At 51.3% G+C, this 24,137-nt stretch overlaps 1 protein-coding gene across 3 annotated transcripts in view; it reads right to left on the bottom strand.

Annotated features, from left to right (window-relative positions):
- CPNE2 (copine 2) overlaps positions 1–17,096 on the bottom strand; it is a 52,332-nt gene extending 35,236 nt beyond the window's left edge. Inside the window, exon 1 of one of the 3 annotated variants that reach the window (XM_057430413.1) lies at positions 17,029–17,096. The gene's annotated coding sequence lies outside the window, so the exon portion shown is untranslated. Of the gene's footprint in view, positions 1–16,605; positions 16,623–16,684; positions 16,811–17,028 lie in introns of those variants that run through there. The other 2 variants (XM_057430414.1, XM_057430415.1) reach the window with 2 other exon arrangements.
- Between the last annotated feature and the right edge of the window lie 7,041 nt (positions 17,097–24,137).

The raw sequence follows: 24,137 nt of genomic DNA on the forward strand, positions 1-24,137 counted from the left end.
CCGGTTGTCATCGAGCTGGTCACAAGCCATGGCTCATGCACCTGAGCTACCAGGGCCAAACTTTAGCTCTGCCTCTGAAATCATCACAGGGAAAGGGGTGAGTCTGGGAGGATGAGTGGGGCGGAGGACAGCTGCAGCTCTACTCATGAGGCCATCAGAAAGCAGAGGCTCTGGCAGCAATCAAAAGGTGGCAAAAGCTGTCTCACAGAAGTGCAAGGCAACTGTGACAATCACTGTATGACCTGGTGGTGGATGGGATGATTTACAGGGCCCTGATGAAAAACCCTTTGTCACAAGAACAGCTTGCCAAAAGTCTGCTACTAAAGCCATTGTGCAGAGATAAATGTGTTCTATACCATTATGAGTTCAAAACCTCATCCCACATGACAGCTTTGCTTTCTGATGTGCAGTTTACCTGGTAAAAACCACCAGTGGTCTTCAGCAAACAAGAGAAAAGGGGGAAAAAAGAGTAGAAAAAGCATTTTCAGATTAAGCTATACTAATAAATCTTCATGGCTGGGGTTTCTGGTGGAAAGAGAGCTCTTTTCACCAGCTCCTTCAACAACTTTCACCCTTTTTTTCAAGAAGGGCTCCCTCCTGGCTCATCAAATTTATCTGAAAACCCCAAACATCTCCTTCCTCCACTTTGATAAGCTGTCTGCTGCTGCTTGGCATTAAAACCCCACTTAATTAGTATTTGTTTGTTTTGCCCAGGCATGAGTATTTACAAGCACTTGCACTGCGAGGAGCTGCTGGTTACCATCTTCTCTTCTCTTGCAGCTCAGCTTCCAAGCCGGGATGGGGATAGGGGACAGGGATGGGGTAGCCGCAGGAACCTTAAAACTCATCCAGTTCCAACCCCTTGCCACAGCCAGGGACACCTTCCACTAGACCAGGTTGCTCCAAGCCCCGTCCAGCCTGGCCTTGAACACTGCCAGGGATGGGGCAGCCACAGCTTCTCTGGGCAACCTGTGCCAGGGCCTCAGCACCCTCACAGGGAAGAACTTCTGCCTAAGAGCTCATCTCAATCTCCCCTCTGTCAGGTTAAAGCCATTCCCCCTTGTCCTATCCCCATCCTTGGCTGCACACACATGTACATCACTGAAGCAGGTCCCACGACTTCTCCCTGAGCATTGTTTCCCCTTGCCTAGACCAAGCCCATCTCATGCCATCACTTCACATCCACACCAGAATAGTGATGGTGTGACACCAAAATGGAGACACATGTGGGCAGCCACCAATCTACTGCAACTTTGAGGACAAATGTGCAGAAGCAGAAGTCCTCATGGCTCACCCACCACAAAGCCCCTGGGGTCATCAGGGTCCCTGCCAGAGCTGCCCAGCTCCTCTTGAGTCCATGCTGCCAGTTGTAGCTGAAATAAAAGAATTAATTTACTTTTTTTCTTTAATGCACGGATCATGTGCCTTGTTCTCATGGGGGACTTCAACCACCCTGATATCTGTTGGAAGGACAGTACGGCCCGGCACAAGCAATCCAGGAGGTTCCTCGATTGTGTAGAAGACAACTTCCTTCTGCAAGTAATAGAGGAGCCAACAAGGAGAGGTGCGGGCTTGACCTCGTCTCACCAACAGGGAAGGCCTGGTTGGAAATGTGACTCTCAAGGGCAGCCTTGGTTGCAGCGACCATGAGATGGTCGAATTTGAGAGCCTCAGGACAGTGAGAAGAGCGTGCAGCAAGCTCACTGCCCTGGACTTCAAAAGAGCAGACTTTGGCCTCTTCAGGTACCTGCTTCAGAAGGTTCCATGGGATACAGCCCTAGAGGGCAGAGGGGCCCAAGGCTGTTGGTTGATATTCAAGGATCACCTGCTACAAGCTCAGGAGTGTTGCGTCCCAACTAGAAGGAAGTGCAGCAGGAGGGCCAGGAGACCTCCTTGGGTGGATAAGGAGCTCCTGAGGAAAATTCAATTGAAAAAAGAGGCTTATAAAATGTGGAAGCAAGGACAGGAGGCCTGGAAAGAGTACAGGGATGTTGTCCGAGAAGCTAGGGACCAGGTTAGGAAAGCTAAGGCCCAGTTAGAATTAAACTTAGCTAGAGGTATTAAAAATAACAGGAAGGGATTCTATAGGTATGTAGCGAATAAAAAACAGACTAGGGAGAATGTAGGCCCCCTCAGGAAGCTCTCAGGAGAACTGGCTACACGGGATTTGGAGAAGGCTGAGGTTCTGAATGACTTCTTTGCCTCGGTCTTCACTGGCAAAGGCTCTGACCAAACCACCCAAGTCTTGGAAGGCAGATGAATGCAGGGACTGTGAGAAGGAAGACCTTAGGCGCACTGTAGGAGAGGATCTGATTTGAGACCATCTTAAAAACCTGAACGTACACAAGTGCCTGGGACCTGCTGAAATCCATCCACGGGTCCTGAAGGAGCTGGCAAATGAAGTTGCTAAGCTGCTGTCCATCATATTTGAGAAATCATGGCAGTCAGGTGAAGTTCCCGATGACTGGAAAAAGGGAAATATAACCCCCATTGTCAAGAAGGGGAAAATGGATGACCCAGGGAATTACAGACCAGTCAGTCTCACCTCTGTGCCTGGCAAAATCTTGGAGCAGATTCTCCTGGAAGGCATGCTAAGGCACATGAAAATCAACAAGGTGCTTGGTGACAGCCAGCATGGCTTCACTGAGGGGAAATCCTGCCTGACCAACTTGGTGGCCTTCTATGATGGAGCTACGGAACTGATGGACAGGGGTAGAGCAGTTGACGTCACCTACCTGGACTTGTGCAAAGCGTTCGACACTGTCCCACATGACATCCTTGTCTCTAAATTGGAGAGACGTCAATTTGATGGATGGACTACTCAGTGGATAAAGAACTGGCTGGATGGCCCCACGCAAAGAGTTGTGGCTCAATGTCCGGCTGGAGACCAGTAACAAGTAGCATCCTTCAGGGATCAGGGTTGGGACCGGTCTTGTTCAACATCTTTGTCGCTGACATGGACAGTGGGATTGAGTGTGCCCTCAGCAAGTTTGCCAATGACACCAAGCTGTGTGGTTCGGTTGATATGCTGGAGGGAAGGAATGCCATCCAGAGGGACCTTGACACACTTGTGAGGTGGGCTGATGCCAACCTCATGAATTTTAACCATGACAAATGCAAGGTCCTACACCTGGGTCGGAGCAACCCCAGGCACAGCTACAGGTTCGGCAGAGAAGAGATTCAGAGCAGCCCTGTGGAGAAGGACTTGGGGGTGCTGGTCAGTGAGAAACTGAACATGAGCTGGCTTCAGTGTGCGCTCACAACCCAGAAAGCCAACCGTATCCTGGGCTGCATCAAAAGGAGCATGACCAGCAGGTGGAAGGAGGTGATCCTGCCCCTCTGCTCTGCTCTTGTGAGACCTCACTTGGAGTATTGTGTACAGTTCTGGTGTCCTCAACATAAAAAGGACATGGAACTGTTGGAACAAGTCCAGAAGAGGGCCACAAGGATGATCAGGAGACTGGAGCACCTCCTGTATGAAGATAGGCTGAGAAAGTTGAGGCTGTTCAGCCTGGAGAAGAGAAGGCTGCGTGGAGACCTCACAGTAGCCTTCCAGTATCTGAAGGGGCCTATAGGGATGCTGGAGAGGGACCCTTCACTAGGGATTGTAGTGATGGGACAAGGGGCAACGGGTTTAAACTTAAACAAGGGAAGTTTAGGTTGGATATAAGGAAGAAGTTCTTTACTGTTAGGGTGGTGAGACACTGGAATGGGTTTCCCAAGGAGGTTGTGAATGCTCCATCCTTGGCAGTGTTGAAGGCCAGGTTGGACAGAGCCTTGGATGAAATAGTTTAGTGTGAGGTGTCCCTGCTCCATGGCAGGGTGGTTGGAACTTCATGATCTTAAGGTCCTTTCCAACCCTAACTATTCTATGACTATGATTTTGTGTAATCGATGTCTCAGAATAGCCAGGCCTGTTCTATTGATGCTGCTGTCTGTCTGCCACTCCCTCTGAGAAGCAAACACAGGGCAGCTGTGCTGGTGTGGACCTGGTCCTCCCAGAGCAGGGAGATCGTGGGTTTTTCCAGCTCCCTTTCCCCCAGATCTCAGCACCATTTCACAAAAAGCAGAGATAGCAGATGACTCAGTGGGAAAAGCATTTTCCCAGGGCTGACAGGCACCAGAACATCCTCTCTGCCACTGCACTCCACCCATGCTCCAGCTCCTGCACTCAGCCTGCCAAGCTCCTCAGAAAACACAAAGCCAAGATGGGCATGAGGAAGAGGAGAAGTGGCCAGCACTAGCCAGGGCCAGCTGAGGGCAGAGACCTGCAGGGACACGTGTAACATTCCCCTCCCTTGCACCCAAAATCAGGGGCACTGGCCTCTCCCCCAGGTAACAACCTGGAGAGCTTGATTCCATCTCATGAGTGCCAAGGCAAAAATCCTGCAGTTGCCACCTTCCCAAGAAGGCAAAAGGCAGCAGGAAAATGCTGTCACCCCTTTCACCACCATCACAGTGAAGATGATTTTCCCACTGAGGAGCTGCTGGTCCAGCCAGCCCACCAGGGATGGAGATGCCAAATTGGTGGGCAGCTCTCCCATCATGGCTCAATCTACTCCTCCTCCCCAGCTCCAGTCCTGGTATAAACCCCATAGGAGCATAATCATCCCCAGCAGGTCCCCCTAGCCAGAGGGCTCACTAGCCATGAACCATCTGAGGCAACCACCAGGCTTCAGTGAGCCAGCAGCATTTTAACAACCCATCAAATGCATTAAATTCAGGGATGCATTTCAGCTGGCACCAGACAAGCCAACTTGCCACCATCTGTATTCCAGTCTCTCCTCCTTTCTTTGTTCTCTCCCTGCATTCACTGCTCCTGAACAAAGTCTTGCGACTCACTCAGCATCTGCAGCCAAATATTCTCCCAATGTACAATCCCGGCTGCGGGCTTTGTACCCATCACATGGACACATGGTCTCCTGCCTAAACACGGCCAGGATACTGATGAGAGGTCTCAGGGACAAGCATGAAAGTCTGATATCCCCATGGTCTCATCTACCATCAGCCACAGCAGTTGCCTGAAGAGTCACAAGAGTAAGACCAGGGTGGAGAAACATGGTCCCCAAAACCTTTCTAGGGTCCAGCTTCCAGGACCTCCTGAACCAGAATCATCTCTGTGCTTCATAAACTTCAAGTGTTTTTTTCTCTATGACTTAATATCAGAATCCCAGACTGGTTTGTGTTGAAAGGGACCTTAAAGCTCATCCAGTTCCAACCCCCTGCCACGGACAGGGACACCTTCCACTAGACCAGGTTGCTCCAAGCCGCGTCCAGCCTGGCCTTGAACACTGCCAGGGATGGGGCAGTCACAGCTTCTCTGCGTAGCCTGTGCCAGGGCCTCAGCACCATCACAGGCAAGAACTTCTGCCTAAGAGCTCATCTCAGTCTCCCCTCTGTCAGGTTAAAGCCATTTCTGCAAGTACTTGGTCACCTCCAAGGTGCTCAGTGTCCACAACCTCCTGCAGTGAGGGGTTTTGCTGGTTGGGGGCACACAGAAGACTTGGGGCCACCAAGAATATCTGAGATGAACATCTGGGATCCCCAGAGCAATGCACACAGATGTTCTCCTCTTCCTCTTCACCCCACGGCCCCCTACTCTGTACAGCAGATCTCCAAACCACGTGCAGAGCTGTCTGGAAGCCCTGGCATCTTTTCTTCCTCTCTTATCTGAAAGAGGAGGAGGGGAAGGAGTTTTCTGTTTTACAAACTAACTTCTGCCCTGGGAGGTTCCCTTCCCTCCACAGAAGAGAAGCCGCACAAGAAGCAGTTGCTTGGACCATGCTAAGGCCCGGTTTTAAGCATTAACAGGAATAAATAGAGAAGAAAAAAAAAAAAAGAAGATATAATTTAAGTGAAACATTTTGGTGTATTAATATTGCTGCCAAACTTCCGTGATCCCCTCTCCTTGAAGAGATTGGATTTATTTGCACAGGGAATACCAGACATATTTGAAACAGGCACAGAAGTACTGATATCCACCAGTAATACCACGCAAATTCCCCTGGGTCCTTCCTGGGAATGTCTGTGCCCTTCTTTGGGATGATCTGTGATTCCTGTAACACCACACAGGAGTCACACACGGCTCAGTTTACCCACTCAGGCTATCCTACTACAGCTACCTCATTGCAGAAGCAAATGTCCTTTCTGGGAGGGGAAAGTGAGATGAGTGTCAAACAGGTAATTTGGGTTCCTATAAGGCACATAGCTGAGCTTACAGCACTGGAGACACAGCAGAAAGCAGTGGTACCCGCGGGATGACAAAGAGCTGGTGAAAATGAGTTGTCAGAAGACTGAAGCAAAGGAAAGGAAGAGCACAAGGATGCAGAAAACATTTGCCCAGAGCAGCAGTGAAGGTGAAATGCAGCACATGCAGAGCTGGGGGCACCAGGAAAAGCCAGGAAGCACTGGGATGGATGATGGCACAGCTCCCTACGCTCTGCTCCCTCTTGTCAACAAATACAGTCATCTCCAGAATCATTTTGCAGAGCAGAACTGTTTGCCTTTCAGTCTCACCCAGGCAACACGTGGATTCACCAGCCTGCATCTGGTCTTAATAACAGCCTTGTTTCCTTCTGGATGCATGTGGAATTAGTCATGTTCATGGCCCCTTCCTAGCAAATGCCTCTGCCAGGCCTGAGCAGCCTAGGGGAGGCAGAAACTTCTTGCAGTTGAAAACTCCCTGCAAGGATGTACCTTGGGTACCCACTATCATCAGAGGATCTTCAACTCTTCCACAGGCAGCAAAAGGCTGAAAACTGCCTCTGAGCATCCCAGCATGGGTGGGATGGCTGGGAGTGAGCTCAAATTCACAAATTCCTGGAGATTTGTTGTAGACCTGGCAGAGGGGAATGCCCAGGTTGGGTTCTGCTTTCCACACTGGCATGCTGTGAGCAAGTCAAACAGTCCTGCCTGATGCAAGAGGCCACAGGGACTGTACTGAATTATTTTAGGGGCCTGACAAAGTGAGAAAGAGAGTTTCAGAACAACCTAATTAAATCATTTCCCCAGTTAACCCTTCCCAACGGAAACCGTGCCTAATAGTGTTTCATCAGGTAACGCTGCTCATGACAGCCCAGTTTGTCACACTGGTGCTGTGAAATCCTGTCCCAGGTGAGGCATGACAATGGCTGGTGGCTGCCTCAGTACCACAGTAGCTGCTGCTTCATTTTGTGCTCAGAGAATAGTCACCCACAATGCCCATCTCCTCCTCCTTGCAGCTGTCCCCAGAAAAGCCCTCATACACCAGGTCTGGTCATAGAATCCCAGACTTGTTTGGGTTGGAAGGAACCTTAAACCTCACCCAGTTCCAACCCCCTGCCACAGCCAGGGACACCTTCCACTAGACCAGGTTGCTCCAAGCCCCATCCAACCTGGCCTTGAACACTGCCAGGGATGGGGCAGCCACAGCTTCTCTGGGCAACCTGTGCCAGGGCCTCAGCACCCTCACAGGGAAGAACTTCTGCCTAAGAGCTCATCTCAATCTCCCCTCTGTCAGGTTAAAGCCATTCCCCCTTGTCCTATCCCCATCCTTGGCTGCACACACATGTACATCACTGAAGCAGGTCCCACGACTTCTCCCTGAGCATTGTTTCCCCTTGCCTAGACCAAGCCCATCTCATGCCATCACTTCACATCCACACCAGAATAGTGATGGTGTGACACCAAAATGGAGACACATGTGGGCAGCCACCAATCTACTGCAACTTTGAGGACAAATGTGCAGAAGCAGAAGTCCTCATGGCTCATCCGCCACAAAGCCCCTCTGTCAGGTTAAAGCCATTCTCCCTTGTCCTGTCCCTACAGTCCCTTGTCCAAAGCCCCTCTCCTGTAGCTTCTGCGGAGAACAGGGATAAACTGAGGCAGAAAAGGAGGATAAGCCAGAGTGCCAGACCAACGCATCAAACACAACTCCATCCCAGTGGCATTTCTTGCATTCAGGCATTTTCAAGAGAAAAAGGTTTTGGATGGAAAGAGGTCTTCAGTGGGTTGAAATGTCCCATTATGTGCCTCCCCACTGTGATCTCTGCTTTGCTTTAATACAGTACAATGCCATTTGGCAATAGCCATGTGAATTTATCATGGGGGAGTGAGTGAAAGGCAGGTTTAATGGTCTGGAACACTGTTCCAACACCTTTTTTGTGGTTTGATAGCTCTATGTCAATTCGAATTTAGATTTGAATTTCCATTTTCAGCTTTGGGCTGCTTACAGGGCATCTGTAAGGAGCTGAGACAGTCTAGAGCAGGAGTAACACAATCCTTGACCCAGCACCCCCAAAACCCTTTCTAAAGGCAGTTGGTGAAAGCAAGAAGCATAGGGCTGCTTCCTCCCATGTCCCCAGCTCCACACACCCACACAGCTGCAGCATCACCCTAACCCTTAACCCTGGGGTCCCCAGGGGGTGAATTGCACTTCTCAGCAAGATCAGGGCTGGCCAAAAAGTGGGACTGATCCTGTGTGCTCCCTGACCCAGGCAGCCAGATCCTCCTACCCTGGAGGGCATCGCTCAGCAAAAGGCAACCCTTTCCTGTCCCACAGCCGTGATGCTTAGGTCCCATTCCAGGAAGACCTTTCCAAACCACATTCGGACTCATGGGGGGTGCCACGGCTGGGAGATGAGGAAATTCCCTCTGTTCCTGACACAGTAGAGCAGCCATCACCTGCCAAAAAACAGCCCCTGCCCTTCCTTTGATCCTCAGTGCAAACACATCCATCTGGGCTCCTCCAGGCACTGGGGACAGGGCTTCTCCAGCATCTGAGGTCAGGGCAGGTGGGTGCCAGAGCTGGTCACGAGGCCAACCACCCACCACCAAGCCAATGTGGCTCCAGCTGATGCGGTTACCCAGGCTGTCAGCAGTGAGGACAAGCCCATCCTGCCGCATACACTGGCGTCTCCCCACCACTGTCCAAGATGTCACTAGTAGCACTTCCATAATGACACTATTCAAGGGATGTGGGGCCAGGCTGACAACGTAACTGTGAAGTGCTCCTTCAAAACCAAAATCAGGAAGCTCTGGGGGCTGTAAAAACATTGAGCTTCTATTGGCATGTAAAACCTTTTGTTTAAGCCCAGGTGTTCCTTGAGACCCCACACCAGTTTCCAAAGACTACTCTGAATCAGGCCAAAGCTACATTTGCATGAAGTTTCCACCTCAGACCACTACTCACTCCTGGGAGGGATGAAGACAAGTGGGCCAGGAACCACCTGTAGAGTCATAGAATCAGCTAGGCTGGAAAAGATCTTTAAGATCATTGAGTCAAACCATTCCCCAGCACTGCCAAGGCCACCACTAAACCATGTCAGTGAGGGCCCCATCGACACGGTTTGTTAACACTTCCAGGGACGGTGACTTCACCACTGCCCTGGGCAGCCTGTTCCAATGCCTGAGCACCCCTTGGGGAAGAAATTGTTCCTAATCTCCAGTCTAAACCTTTCCTAGTGCAGCTTGAGGCCATTTCCTCTTGTCCTATCCATTAGTCCCTGGGAGCAGAGACCAGCCACCTCCTGGCTCCATCCTCCTTTCAGGCAGTTGTAGAGAGCGATAAGAGCCCCCCTGAGCCTCTCTTCTCCAGACTAAACCCCCCAGGTCCCTCAGCCATTCCCCATCACACCTGTGCTCCAGGCCCTTCACCAGCTCCATTGCCCTTCTCTGGATCTGCTCCAGCACCTCAAAGTCTCTCTTGTAGTGAGGGGCCCAGAACTAAGCTCAGGATTCAAGGTGCGGCCTCACCAGTGCCCAGTACAGGGGGATCATCACTGCCCTGACCCTGCTGGTCACACTGGTGCTGATAGAGGCCAGGATGCTGTTGGCCTTCTTGGCTACCTGGGCACAAGCTGGCTCATGTTCAGCCCTGTCATTCAGCACCCCCGGGTTCTTTTCCATGAGTAGCTATCCAGCCACTCTTCCCCAAGCCTGGAGCTTTGCATGGGGCTGTGGGGACCCAAGTGCAGCACCTGGCACTTTGTCTTGTTGAACCTCATCCCATGGGCCTTGGCCCCTCGATCCAGCCTGTCCAGATCCCTCTGCAAAGCCTTCCTATCCTGCAGCAGATCAACACTCCCACCCAGCCTGGTGTCATTTGCAAATTGAGTGTGGCCTCGATCCTCTCATCCGGATCATCAAAGAAGGTATTAAATACCACCGAGCACCCCGGACAGATAGGCTGGGGCAGTGAAGGAGAAGGGAAGGGAGAGAGACAGGATTTGCAGCACAACTGGGAAGAAAGTGGGATCAGCAATGCAGATCCCCACCTGAAAATGAGGCAGAAGAAGCCCCACTTCCCTCAGCAGTCCCAAGGGAGACCGGCCTCCTAAGGGCTTCTCCACATCTCAAACAGGCTGCAGCATCCTCTCCTCCAGCTCCCAGGACACTTGTGGCAAACAGCTTTGTGGATATTGAGTGGCTGAAGTTAGGCCAGTTTGATCCTAGCACCCAAGCCCCAGCACGAGGTGGGCAGGAACACCGGGATCCCACCCTGACCATGCAGAGAGTTTCACCCAGTGGGAGATCCCTCTCCAGAGAGCAACCAGATGGATAACGGCATATGAGCCACATCTACACATCAGTAAATCTGGGGTCATAACCTGGGGAAAGGAGCACTTCCCATGCAGAAGGACTTGCCCATGGAGATGCTGTTGCTCCCCTGTAGCCTTACAATATGCATGTCCAACCCAGGGATTCAGGAGCCCCACCCAGATTTTCCAGATGGATGAAGGGGAAAAGACCACTGCTTCTCTGCTTGGGATGACTGATGGGTGAAAAGGAACCCACAGCAGCCATAAAACCTTCCAGGGACTTCCCAGCAGTACCTCTGTCCCTGCTCAAGGAGTCGGCTGGTGGCAAGGAGCTGTGTGGTGTGTGGAAAGGAACCATGGAGTAGCCTGTCCCACCCATGGGTGCACTGCAGGATGGCCCAGGGTGCACTTTAGCAACCCAACCCTGGTGGGGTGTCCACCCTGAAAGCCTGCTTGGCCAGGAGAACCTGGGCAGGACTCACTGGGGGGCACAGGCACAGGCATCCCCGGCCAGACTGCAATTTCCCAGTGCATGCTGTGGGATCAACAGGGTCCTCTCCATTCATAACGAAGGTGCTGTAGCATCGGCTTCACTGGTGCTCCATAGAATCAGGACAGACAGGTATCATAACAACATCATCTATCACACTGTAATACCACTGTAATCACATCAGCAGGTCCAGCACATGAGACTCTCAAGGGAAAAGGGATTACGAGACATCATTATTTACAGTCCACCACACTGGGTGAGCTCCTTTGCTGCTCATGCATCACCAACAATGGCATTTAGCCCTTGTGAAGACCTCACAGGCTCCAGTGCTCTGCTGGCACCGTGGCCCCAGCCTCAGCTGTGGCACGCAGCCATCCAGCCACAGCCAGAGAGGATGGAGACATCCCGTTTTCTGCTTTCTACAAACCTCCTCACTCCTCAGTGCTCTGTTCTGCACTGGGAAAAGTGACAGCCCCTCAGTGGTCCCTCCAGGGTGGACCACCTTGCAACTGCAAGGACACAGTCGCTGCCTGGTCACTGCTCCAGGACCCAGTGTCCTCCAGCAGAGCTGCCCTAGCAGAAAGGAACAAAGGGCAACAGGATTCTGTTCTCCAAACAGATGAAGTCTGAAAATGTCATTACACTGTCCCTTAATATCCAAACCCACTTACCAGTGAGAAATCGTTACCCCAAAGAGCAGGAGAGCCAAGTGCTGCACAGAGGTCAGGGCTTCCCTGTGCTCACTGCACGTCCTGCACCCTGCTCACAAATGCATCTCTGGTTTCCAGAGCAGCAGCAGCAGCTCTGGTCTTGCTGCTCAGACATAGAGAAAGGGCAAGAGAGGGGCAGGGCAGGAGCAATGGATGAGCCACCCAGGGAGATCCCATCCTAATCTCCACTGGCAAGAGCAGATTTGGCTGACTGCACATTTCCCCTTGACTACAAACTTCCTCTAGGGCCTAATTTAGGGAAATTTGTGATATAGGGCAGAAAAGATCATGTTGTCACTGTGCATCCTGGTAATGACATCAAACCCCATGCACAACCGCCCACAGAGAAGGTCCATATTCTGCAACAGCCAGTTTCCTTCTCCATGCCAGAGCTGAAAACCACAGTACCCACTGGGCATGGGCAGCTGTGCAAGAAGAACAAGGTATGGTCTTATAATGGGGGGGGGGGGGGGGGGGGGGGGGGGGGGTGGTGATATTTGTTTTAACCACCAGATTTGGAGGAAAGAGTTGGTTTCATTAAAGGCAGACCCTGTGAAGTGGAAGGGAGCAGAGCAGGCCCTGAGGGACATGCAGGCAGCACGGCTCCCACGCAGGTGCAGGGGAACCTCCTGCACTCACAGCATACTTGCTGTGTTCTGGCTGTTACAGGCTTTTCGGAGTTACTGAAAACAGGAATGCTGGCTTTCTGAATTTTAACTGAATTCCTATTTACAGACAGCACCACATAGTGCAAGTGAGAGATGGATTAAAAAATCATCACTTACGGGATGAGAAACATCTTTAACTGCTTTCTAACATAAACACATGCCAAAATCACATGTGTGCCAGCCAGAAAGGCCCTACCAGCAGCCCCAGCATGCAGGTCCCTCCACCCCAAGCATCATTCCATTCCCATAGCCCATCCCCTGACAACATAACTAAATATTAATTAATGTGTACTTATGTGTAATGCTCATTGACCTGGCATGTTGACACCAAGCCACACAGAATATCACTGATGTCCCCACAGGCTGGAGGCCACCTTCACCCTGCATGGAGGTGATGATCCTATCTTTTCCTAAAGAATTTTACAGGCCTCCTTTTGCAGCAGGGAGATGCTGCCCCTTGATGTGTGAAGCTTCACCCTTAGATGGATTTGTATTGCCAGTGAAACAAAATCTCATAGAATCACAGAACCATAAAATGGTTTGGGTTGGGAGGGACCTTAAAGCTCATCCAGTTCCAACACCCTGCCACGGGCAGGGACACCTTCCACTAGACCAGGTTGCTCCAAGCCCCATCCAACCTGGCCTTGAACACTGCCAAGGATGGGGCAGCCACAGCTTCTCTGGGCAACCTGTGCCAGGGCCTCAGCACCCTCACAGGGAAGAACTTCTGCCTAAGAGCTCATCTCAGCCTCCCCTGTGTCAGGTTAAAGCCATTCCCCTTTGTCCTGTCCCTACAGCCCCTTGTCCAAAGCCTGTCCCCAAAATGTGGTGGGTTATAATGAGAACTATGCCTGATAAATCCTCAACTCCTTCCCAACAGCTTTAGACTCTGCTCAGGGGATTATAAACCTGCATTTAAATGGCTGCACAGCCCTGGACTTACTGTTCAACAGCAGAACTTATGTTCCCAGCTTGTCTTATATTTAAAATCAGGCTTATGACAGCTGATGTTTCTTCCTAAATCCTCAGCTTCTGGAATCATGCAATGACAGGCAATCCAGGGCTGGGGGAAGGAGACTGTTCTAGACAGAGCTTTTTTCCTGCTGGCTACAGGCAGAAAATCTGACAGCCCAAACCCAAAGCCTTAGCAAAGGCAGCAGACAAATAAAAAGTGAAGTTCTTCTTGCTAAGTACTACACTTGTTTGTTTTACTGACACTTTAATGATATGTCTATAATCAAACCCAGCTGAGTTCCCAGGAATTACTTTATCCCCTGCTCCTGTGATCCAGACAAGTAACCTTGCAAAGGCAGCAGCCAGGAAACTGAGCCAAAGCAGCAAAAAGTGATGACTTAGGTCCCTTGACAAATATTTTACAGAGGTTTAAAATACAAGTTGTAAGATTTCAGGGGGTGGAAGTATCCAGTCCTTCTTTCTTCCTGCTGTTTTGTGGTTGTGCCCTGTGCATCATTTCAGATGCCCAGCTCCTCCACCGCACCAGAAAATTTACCTTTTCTTCTCCACTCCCCTCACCCTGGTTCTGAATGCCATCCAAGACTCTCACATAAAGAGTCCCTTATGAGAGCTGGCAGCCCTGAACCAGGACAGGAGACTGCAAGCATGGCTTGTTCCTCAATTACCTGGTATTACGTTCTCGGCACGCTGGCTGCTCCTGGAGAACAAGTCCTGATTTATGGCGGCATGAGTAGCTCCGGCCAGTGCTCCCCAGGGAGAGGTTTCCACTGTAGTCAGTGGGAAACTCTTTCCACCGGGTGTAACGGGAGCAAGAGAAGTTGTTGTTCCTCCCAGACTCTTCACACACCATGATGAGACTGCTAAAAGGTGAACAAAGCCAGTGCAATTCCAGTACACAACCAGAGCACGCTGGTAAGTCATGACGTATCACCAGCACTGTGTAACCCCACTGTTCTGGGGTGAGGAAGGAGGATCATGGGCAGACGAGCAGAGACCAGGGCAAGGAGCAGCTTCACCCACAGCTCAACTCCTGTGGCTCAGCCCTAACTGTATTTTTCCATACTAGAAACCCCAGGTTCCAGGACTCGTGCCCTCCAGCACAGACCCTAATCCGACCCCCCAACCAATGGCTTTACAGACTGCACTGCCTTGCCAGCACCCTGCACAGGGTCCCTCACTGTCCACCAGTGCAGACCCCAGGAGCAAAGGTGTCCCTGTAGCAAGACAGGTTGGTGCAACTCTGGATGAAGTAATTTCTCTTGAGATTGAGCTCAGAAAGGCAGTGGGGAGTGAGAAGCATCACAGCCACATCTCAAATACTAGCAGTTGTATGGCACTGCCACCCTCACTTTGCCTGATGTCTGCAGCATTAAAGAGATGTGAACTGTCACCCTGACTAAGCAGGCCCTGGGAATGGTGCAGCATATGCCGACAGTGAAAATAAACCCCATCTCCGAGTGGTAAGGGGTTCCAGGAACCAGGAAAGCAGCTCCAGGACTGCTCGTGTACCCCAGCAATCCCCAGCAATTGCTGAGGTTGTCTACACTGCAAGTAGGTGCAATTTTGGGGACACTGGGAAGCCTCACGGAGTGCCTTCCCTTCACATTATCCCAGCAAGGATGCTCCAGAGGCAACAACAGAGAAAGACATTCACATCATCAGAAAACGTATGTCCCAGGCTATCATCCAGCTGCAATCAAAGCAAATGCAGCATTTCCCTGAGGCTACTCCAGCAAAATATCCTCCACCGAACCAGCTCTTCACAACAGATCCTTTCCACACGCCCAGAGCTTTTGTTTCCAGCCTTTCTCCTCCCATCACTCCGTTCGCTGCTTCCTAACAGGCTTCAGTGGGATTTCTGGCCCATAATAAAACATTTTGTGACCCTAGAGAAGCCCAGTGGCATCACATGCCAGCATAAAAGCCTGGCACCTGGGCTTGCAGGAGGAGGCTGGTGCTGGTGATAGGGGAACAATATCAGAGCTGAGCACCCCTGGGCTGTGATTGCACTGGCCTGTTCCTGACTCCAGCTTCTCCAGCAAGGTTCAAGTGCATCTCCAGGAAGCTTCAAACCTGGGGCTCAAGGTTCACAGGGATCCTTCTAATTCCTTCCCAAGAAGCAGCTGAGACTCTTGGGGAGTCAGCAGCAAGGACCCAACCCTTCGGAGACGTTTCTGCTACCAAAGCTGAGCTCTCATCTCACCTCCAACTTGTGTTCCACCCTCCCTGCAGTGACCTGCTCCAAAGGGTGTGTTTGCCCACCAAGTCCTCCAGCCTGGCTGGCTTCAATCCAGCCACTTGCCTAAATAAGGGTTACTCACCCAAAGACTTATTGCATCAGGTCCTCAGGGTGGTGGAGCTGATGGGAAAACACCTCCCTGCCTGCCATGCTCCAGGCACCCCACGCTGCTGAGAGCAGTGCTCTGTTTACCACAGTCGTGGTGGACAAGGTCTTGCCGGGCACGGAGGAGTGAGGGGCAGCCCATCTGCGAGCATGAATCCCCTCAGTCCCCTCAGAACTGCGCTGCATGAAAGGTATCATCACCAGGCAGAACAACATTGGGCTGCAAACAGTCCCCCAAGAAGCACTTCTGCACTTCCCAGCCATCAGCTCACTGGATCCCTCTGGAGCTCGATGCCAGAGGAGAAGCAGCAGCTGCCAGGAGAAACCCCAACCAGAAGTCCCAGGCCCGGGGAGCAAAGTCACGTGGCCCCAGCGCTAGCCTGGGCTTTGTGCGCCCGGTTGGCAGCGTTAGGAGCGGATGCAGAGGGAAGTGGGAATGGGAGGGACAAGTTCTACCCAGTGCAGAAACGGAGTGGCCTTGGCTGGGGAGCAGGGTGTGAAGCGGTTGGGAGGAGGGGATGAGGGAGGGTGTCCCAGCAGATGGGGGTTGTGATCGAGAGGTTGGAAGGTCTGTCCTATGGGATGAAGGTCTGTCCCAGGGGATGGAAGTTCTGCCCTGGGGATGGAAGGCAGAAGGGATACCACACACTCCCAGGACAAGCCGGGGACACGCACACACACACACCGCGTTGCAGGTCCCCAGGGATTTCTGGCGGCCAGCGCCATGCTCCCTCTGGGATGCCCGAGGTCTCCGGTCTCCGCCGGTGCATTCCCCGCGGCTGTCACTACCCACCGGACTCACGGGGGACGATCCCGCCGCGGGCCCGGCTCAGACACCGGCGGGTCCCGCTCCTTGACCCCTTCCCCTCTTCGGTACCTCTGCGGCGCGCCCAGTACTCACCCGAGGTACTCACCCCGGTTCTCACTCACCCTCGGCTCTCACCCACCCCCGGTTCTCACCCACCTCGGTTCTTACTCACCCGCGGTACTCGCCGCCGGGGTCGAGCAGCTCCTGCGGGGCCGCGGCTCAGAGCCTCCCGCTGCCGCCCCGGCCACGGTAACGGGGGAAGGAGGGAGGGCGGTGATGCCGGGGGGAGGGGGCGCGGCCATGGCTGGGCCACCCCCGGAGAAGCATCCTGCCTTTCGAATTAAACAAACCCACAAGGATCCACCCCAAAACTTCCCAGATGGCTCTTGGGCTCTTCGCAACAGCAAGCAGCTTTTAAAAAAACCCATGCAATGCGGCTCGGAAACGCGTTTCCGCGTTATCCACCCAGCAGCAGCGAACACGGAACTTCGGTGGATAATTTTGAACCAAACGCACCGGTTTCTGCGCTGCCTGGAGGCCGGTGGGTCTCATCCAGCCCGGCTGCTGCGGGTGCTCCTGGTGCCGAATCCAGCCCCGGGTGCGGGTGCTGTCCGCAGAGCTGTCCGAAGAGCTCAGGGCACGCGGCTGGCAGCATCGCACCGACGCTCCCCTGCTCCATCCAAGCAGTCGTACCTTCCAGCCTGGAACTGCAGCGGTTTCCACCCACCGTACCGTGAGCAACCTCAGCTGACGCTTGACGGTCACATCATCAGGCGTCAGGGATATTTATAGAGAGAGTTTTGATGTGGAGATAGGGTAATATCGGGTGTCCTGGGCTGCATCCCCAGAGCGTGAGCAGCAGGTGGAGGGAGGGGGATTCTCCCCCTCTGCTCCTCTGTGGGGAGACACCCCCCCCCCCCCCCCCCGCAGTCCTGCATCCAGCTCTGGGGCTACAACACAAGAGGGACGTGGAGCTGTTGGAGTGAGTCCAGAGGAGGCCACGGAGATGCTTCTGAGGGCTGGAGCAGCTCTGCTCTGGAGACAGGCTGAGAGAGCTGGGCTGGTTCAGCCTGGAGAAGAGAAGGCTCCTTAAGGGGAGGCCTTAGAGCAGCTCCAGTGCCTAAAGGGGATACAAAAGAGGGGCTTTGGACAAGGGCCTGTAGGGACAGGATGAGGGAGAATGGCTTTAACCTGACGGAGAGTTTTGTCCCTTAATTTTCACCCCCATACCCTAATGCCAGGCTTATTATCGACATAATAACTTGGAAGTTACAGGCTCATCAGGTTTACCTCCACCTAATTCTGCTGGCATCAAGTTTACACCAGGAGCAGATCTGGCATTTTAGGAAGATTTTTAGGACAAAGTTTTTTCCTGTGAGGGTGCTGAGGCCCTGGCACAGGGTGCCCAGAGAAGCTGTGACTGTCTCATCCCTGGCAGTGTTCAAGGCCAGGCTGGACGGGGTTTGAAGCAACCTAGTCTAGTGGAAGGTGTCTCTGCCCATAGCAGAGGGTTGGAAGTGGATGAGCTTTAAGGTTTCTTCAAACCCAAACCAGTCTGGGATTCTGTAATAGTAATACTGGAAGCCTCCCTCTGAGGCTTCAGATCAAATAAACCATTTTATTTGTACAGAGCCCTTTACTATGGGCTCTGCTCATGCTTTTAAAGATCACGGGCAAAAGCAGCAAGTCCCATCTTCCCCCTGGACAGCCTTCCCCTCTCCTGCAGCTTCAGCTGTTAAAGCTGGAAGAGTTTCAAGACAGCAGACTGGATTTTGACATGAACAAGGTCCCCCCCCTTTGCCAGTCCCACTCCCTTCTTGGCACCCCAGGAGTGGGTAGGGGACCAGGGTGGGCTTACAGGTCACAAATGCTCCTGCTCAGTGCAGTGCCACAACAGGCAGCCTCCAGCTAAAAGCTGAGCCTAAGTTTTTTAGGCACAAACCCTTTCTTCCTGTGTTAACACAGCCAGAAAACATCACAGGAAGGGATAAGGTTGCACCTAGAAGAGGAATTAAGTGGGAAAAGTGGGGTCTGCACCAGCCCTGTCCTCCTCCCTCCATGCCTGTGGCTTAAACTGTCACTCGGGAGTGAGGGAGAAAAGGGAGAGGCAGGCAGTCTTTCATGAATGCCAATGTGACTGTTTTCTCCACTATCAGTTTTCCCTGTGTTTACTCTCCTGCTCAGTGATGTCTGTGAGTCACAGCAGATTCAGCACTACCTGGACCCGGTTTTAGCAAGGATAACCAGCGGCTGCATTTCCAGCTCTTCAGAACAGCAGCCATGGTGTTCAAAGCCCAGCCCAGTATGGCTCTGGCTGTTCCACAGCACAGAATTCGGGGTCCTCACCGCCCTCCGGCAGTGTGGTTATTAAGAGCAGGGTATTTCTTGCTAAAGATCTGGTCTCGGGGGCAAAATCTCTTCCGTGTTTGTCATCAGTGATGACCAGCTCAGACATTGTTTTCTGGAGACTGCAGGAGCCTGAAACAACATGGGTGTCTGGAGCATCCCAGTGCATTTCCATTTTTGGGCTGTGATAAATCTGAAACCCAATAATAACAACTCTAAAGAAGGCCCATGCTGATCAGCTATTTGGGAACTGGTTTGGTATTCAACCATCACACACAACATCCAACAGCCTCACATCTTCCTGCAAACCAGAAGATTCCTTTCATCACTCAAAATTGTATAAAGTTTCCAGGTTCCCCTTGGAAAGTTTCAGGCTCAAGCTGGAGCGCTGACATTAGAAGCGCACTGAGAATGGGAAGCGGGCTGTGGGAGGGCGGCCCAAAAGTCCTTGTCATTCGGTGTAAGAAACAAAGAGAGGGCTGGAGTGTTGTGTCTCGGGTACAACTCAGTCCAAACCTCTCTTTTTCACAAACGAGACCCACGCTCTTAAAACGCAGCAGAGACAGGGGTTCCGCCGAAGGCGGCAGCGGCTTCTTCCCGTTTTTAGGGTTAGGCTGACACCCGGTGTTCTGGAAAAGATACTGCAACGTCCCGCGAGTCCCTGCCCTGGCATGCATTGGGGTGGCGGCTCTCTCAGGCCAGATGCGTACCTGGGAGCTGAATCTGGGGAAGAGCTTGAGAAATGGATGTGTGCACTTAGGTTTCGGAGGCCCTCTTGATCATCCCAAGTCAAGAGAAGCTCTACAGCAGCACTTATAGCATGCTTCATGTTCCTGCAAACCTCATGGTGCACATGTACACTTCCTATGTTCAGGAGGTCTCACCTATTTTTAAGTAGCACATTTTATTGCAAGGGGAAACAGAGACATAATTCAAACCCAAGAAATCTCTCTACAGTGGCTGCTCTACCCAAGACAGCCATGTAGGGTCAGCACCCACCACCCAGAAACAAAAGAGAGAAAAAAGTGGAAAAACATGCTCATCAGAGCAGCATTCTCATTTATTCAGTTGGAGTACATTTTCCCCATGAAAAAAAAAAAGGAGGAAAAACAGTCAAGAAAGCATATTTTACACTGATAAAAGAGATAAAAATGCCCCATCACAGGCAGTGTTCAAGGCCAGGTTGGATCGGGCTTGAAGCAACCTGGTCTATTGGAAGGTATCATAGAATCATAGAATCATTAGGGTTGGAAAGGACCTTAAGATCATCTAGTTCCAACCCCCCTGCCATGGGCAGGGACACCTTACGCTAAATCATATCACCCAAGGCCTCGTCCAACCTGGTCTTGAACACTACCAGGGATGGAGCATTCACAACATCCCTGGGCAACCTGTTCCAGTGCCTCACCACCCTAACAGTAAAGAATTTCCTTCTTATATCCAACCTAAACTTCCCCTGTTTAAGTTTTAACCAGTTACCCCTTGTCCCATCACTACAATCCTTAATGAAGAGTCCCTCCCCAGCATCCCTATAGGCCCCTTCAGATACTGGAAGGCTGTTATGAGGTCTCCACACTTCTCTTCTCCAGGCTGAACAGCCCCAACTTTCTCAGCCTGTCTTCATACGGGAGGTGCTCCAGTCCCCTGATCATCCTTGTGGCCCTTCTCTGGACTTGTTCCAACAGTTCCATGTCCTTTTTATGTTGAGGACACCAGAACTGCACACAATACTCCAGGTGAGGTCTCACAAGAGCAGAGTAGAGGGGCAGGATCACCTCCTTCCACCTGCTGGTCACGCTCCTTTTGATGCAGCCCAGGATACGGTTGGCTTTCTGGGCTGCAAGTGCACACTGAAGCTGCCTCATGTTAAGTTTCTCATCTACCAACACCCCCAAGTCCTTCTCCACAGGGCTGCTCTGAATCTCTTCTCTGCCGAACCTGTAGCTGTGCCTGGGGTTGCTCCGACCCAGGTGTAGGACCTTGCACTTGGCATGGTTAAACTTCATGAGGTTGGCATCAGCCCACCTCACAAGTGCGTCAGGGTCCCTCTGGATGGCATTCCTTCCCTCCAGCGTATCAACCGAACCACACAGCTTGGTGTCATCGGCAAACTTGCTGAGGGCACACTCAATCCCACTGTCCATGTCAGCGATGAAGATGTTGAACAAGACCAGTCCCAACCCTGATCCCTGAAGGACACCACTTGTTACTGGTCTCCAGCTGGACATTGAGCCATTGAGCCACAACTCTTTGCATGCGGCCACCCAGCCAGTTCTTTATCCACCCAGTGGTCCATCCATCAAATTGATGTCTCTCCAATTCAGAGACAAGGATGTCGTGTGGGACAGTGTCAAACGCTTTGCACAAGTCCAGATAGATGACATCAACTGCTCTACCCCTGTCCATCAGTTCTGTAGCCCCATCATAGAAGGCCACCAAGTTGGTCAGGCAGGATTTCCCCTCAGTGAAGCCATGCTGGCTGTCACCAAGCACCTTGTTGATTTTCATGTGCCTTAGCATGCCTTCCAGGAGAATCTGCTCCAAGATTTTGCCAGGCACAGCGGTGAGACTGACTGGTCTGTAATTCCCCAGGTCATCCAATTTCCCCTTCTTGACAATGGGGGTTATACTTCCCTTTTTCCAGTCATCGGGAACTTCACCTGACTGCCATGATTTCTCAAATCTGATGGCCAGCGGCTTCGCAACTTCATTTGCCAGCTCCTTCAGGACCCACGGATGGATCTCATCAGGACCCATGGACTTGTGCACGTTCAGATTTTTAAGATGGTCTCGAACCAGTTCCTCTCCTACAGTGGGCACAAGGTCTTCATTCTCACAGTCCCTGCATTCATCTGCCTTCCAAGACTTGTCCTTTTCCTTCTTCTTTTTGTTGTTTTTTTGTCACTAATTCCCAGCTTCCCAGGTTAACGGCCTCCTTCTTTCCTTCATGAGGTAGAGGTGAAGCTCAAGGCCGCTGCACAGTTTGGGCCAGGAGCAAGCATTCCTGCTTACTCTCAGCTTCCCTCCCTTCCCTGTGGCGGGGGGTTGGAGCTGGATGAGTTCTGAGGTCCGTTCCAACCCAAACCACAGTCTGTGAGTCTATGAAAACAAAATATTGTGACTCCTAAACAAATTCAAATGGAGGAGGGGATGGCATCAGAAGACAATACAGGGGAGGTGAACAAAGATCTGTTTGACTGTGGTGATTCCCCCTGGTTCACAAAGTGTTTTACAACCATAGTAGCTTAAAGTTTCTTGCTGAAATTTAGGGCAACACCAGCCTTTCCATATTATCATAGCATAAACACTGATCATCTGGGGACAATGATTTGAAATTTAAGTCCTGAAGTTCCTATTACGAAAAGGAGGCAATTCTGGATGAAATGGAGCCTGCTGTGAAGTAAACAAAATCACTTATCACCATTTTTCATCTAAAAATCATAGAGGTATTTCATGCATGGTTATACACCATTTTCAAACAGCCTGTTGAGTATATTTTTAACAGGGTCAACAGTTTACAATTTTACATAAATAATTTCACATCCTCTCCTGGAGGATTCTTCCATTGGAGCACCCTATAGGTGTTCTAATTGGGATTAAAGATAATGAAATATGATTTTGGCTTTCTGAATGCCTGAGCAGATACATCTCATCCCCTTGAAGAGAGATTCAATATTTTTCCAAGAACACTGCCTGCTCAGCAACAACTCTTTACAGTCTTTCGCTTTTCTGTACAATAAAAGCTCACAAAAATCAAAACACCCCAAAGTGTTCACATTTGATTCTATGCAGCAAAGGGAGACCTAATAGTTACGGTTTGTAAATGTAGCAACTTTGATCTCCTGGGTTCTTTAGTACAATTTTTAAGGGCAGTGGGGGAAAGATCAATTCCCAGTCAGGCAAGGGCTCTTCTTTGCTAGAAGGAAAAACACAGTCTTGGGTCTTGGCTTGTTGAATTCTCAGCCAGGCCTCTGGGCACTGGATTGTCCCACAGCCTACAACAACAAACATGTTACTGCAGGACTAAGCATGGCGAGCAAGGAGGTGGCATGCTGAAGACAGTGGAAGAGGCAGCTTTGGGATTTCATCAAAGCAGGCCTGACAGTGAGACAGGATTGAGGTAAGGTCATAATGCAGGACACAGGATTGAGGTATGGCCATATCCCCCTGTCACAGCAGCAACTCAGCAGCTGCCTGCCCACTGAGATGGACTCATCTAGCTTGGGAGAGAGACTTAAAGTTTTGAAAAGTCCTTAGGCCACTAGAATCTCAGAAAGCGGAGGAAGAACTGAGTCACACAAAAGCAACATGATTGACATGAGCCATCCTTCTTCATCTACCTCATCTGGTGTAGTCTACCCCAAAGCCGCCCAGAGTGGGCCTCCACCCTGTGAAGCAGAGTGCCCTGAGGAGTCAAATGGACTGCATGCTGTGCTGTGCCCATCAAGATGAGCAAGCACAGAGGGCCCCAAGCTCCAGCTGGAACCAGAAACATTCCTCTGGCTCTTGGATTGCTCTCACTATTGGGGAAGACAGAGCCAGTTCTGGGGCAGAGACAGTTCAGGCAGGAGCAGACACTTGGCTATGGGACCTGTGTAACCAGAAAGTTCTCAGAGGCACTCTCAGAAAAAGGACTTTTCAAATGAGTGAAGGATGAGTGGGGTCTCTTCTACAGGAGGTTTCTAGTGGAGTTTGATATACTTGGAGACACAATGACAAAGAGTGGGAAAAATCAGGCATCCAAGTATTTGTGAGATACACATCCCAGAACAGAGTGTGACAGAGCAGGAACATATCTCAGAAGTGAAACCGGATGTAGAGAGAAAGAAAACGGAAAAAACGCGACAACTTACTGATAAGGACGTTACACAACTGGGTCTTCACTTTTGGTCATTTCAAGCCAATAAGCTATTCAATCCCTTTTCCCCAACTTTCTGCAGAAGTGGAGCTGGTCTAGAAAACACTCAGCTTACTTGGGTTGTGTCTGCATCCCCTGCAACACCCTATTCCATGCCAGCTAACTCAGGGCAGCAGGCTGGCATGGGTCGCAACTATCCCAAGACTGTCCCAACTTCCCCTTGCTGAGCCAATACCCAGCCACAGAGCTCCATGAGAACTGCTCACCTTATGAACTGAATTTCTGGGCATTTGAGAAGTTCCTCTGCCAGTTTTGTGGCCCACAGACACCAATGTGATTTTTCTCCAGACTGTTTTAAAAACAAACGACAGTTTTAAAATCCAAAACCAAATCAAGAGCGGAAAACATCTGAATAATCCCT

Source organism: Pezoporus wallicus, unplaced genomic scaffold, assembly GCF_028554395.1.
Source record: "Pezoporus wallicus isolate ANWC-B61680 ecotype Strahan unplaced genomic scaffold, APGP_CSIRO_Pwel_v1 contig_3573, whole genome shotgun sequence".
Classification (NCBI taxonomy): Eukaryota; Metazoa; Chordata; class Aves; order Psittaciformes; family Psittacidae; genus Pezoporus; species Pezoporus wallicus.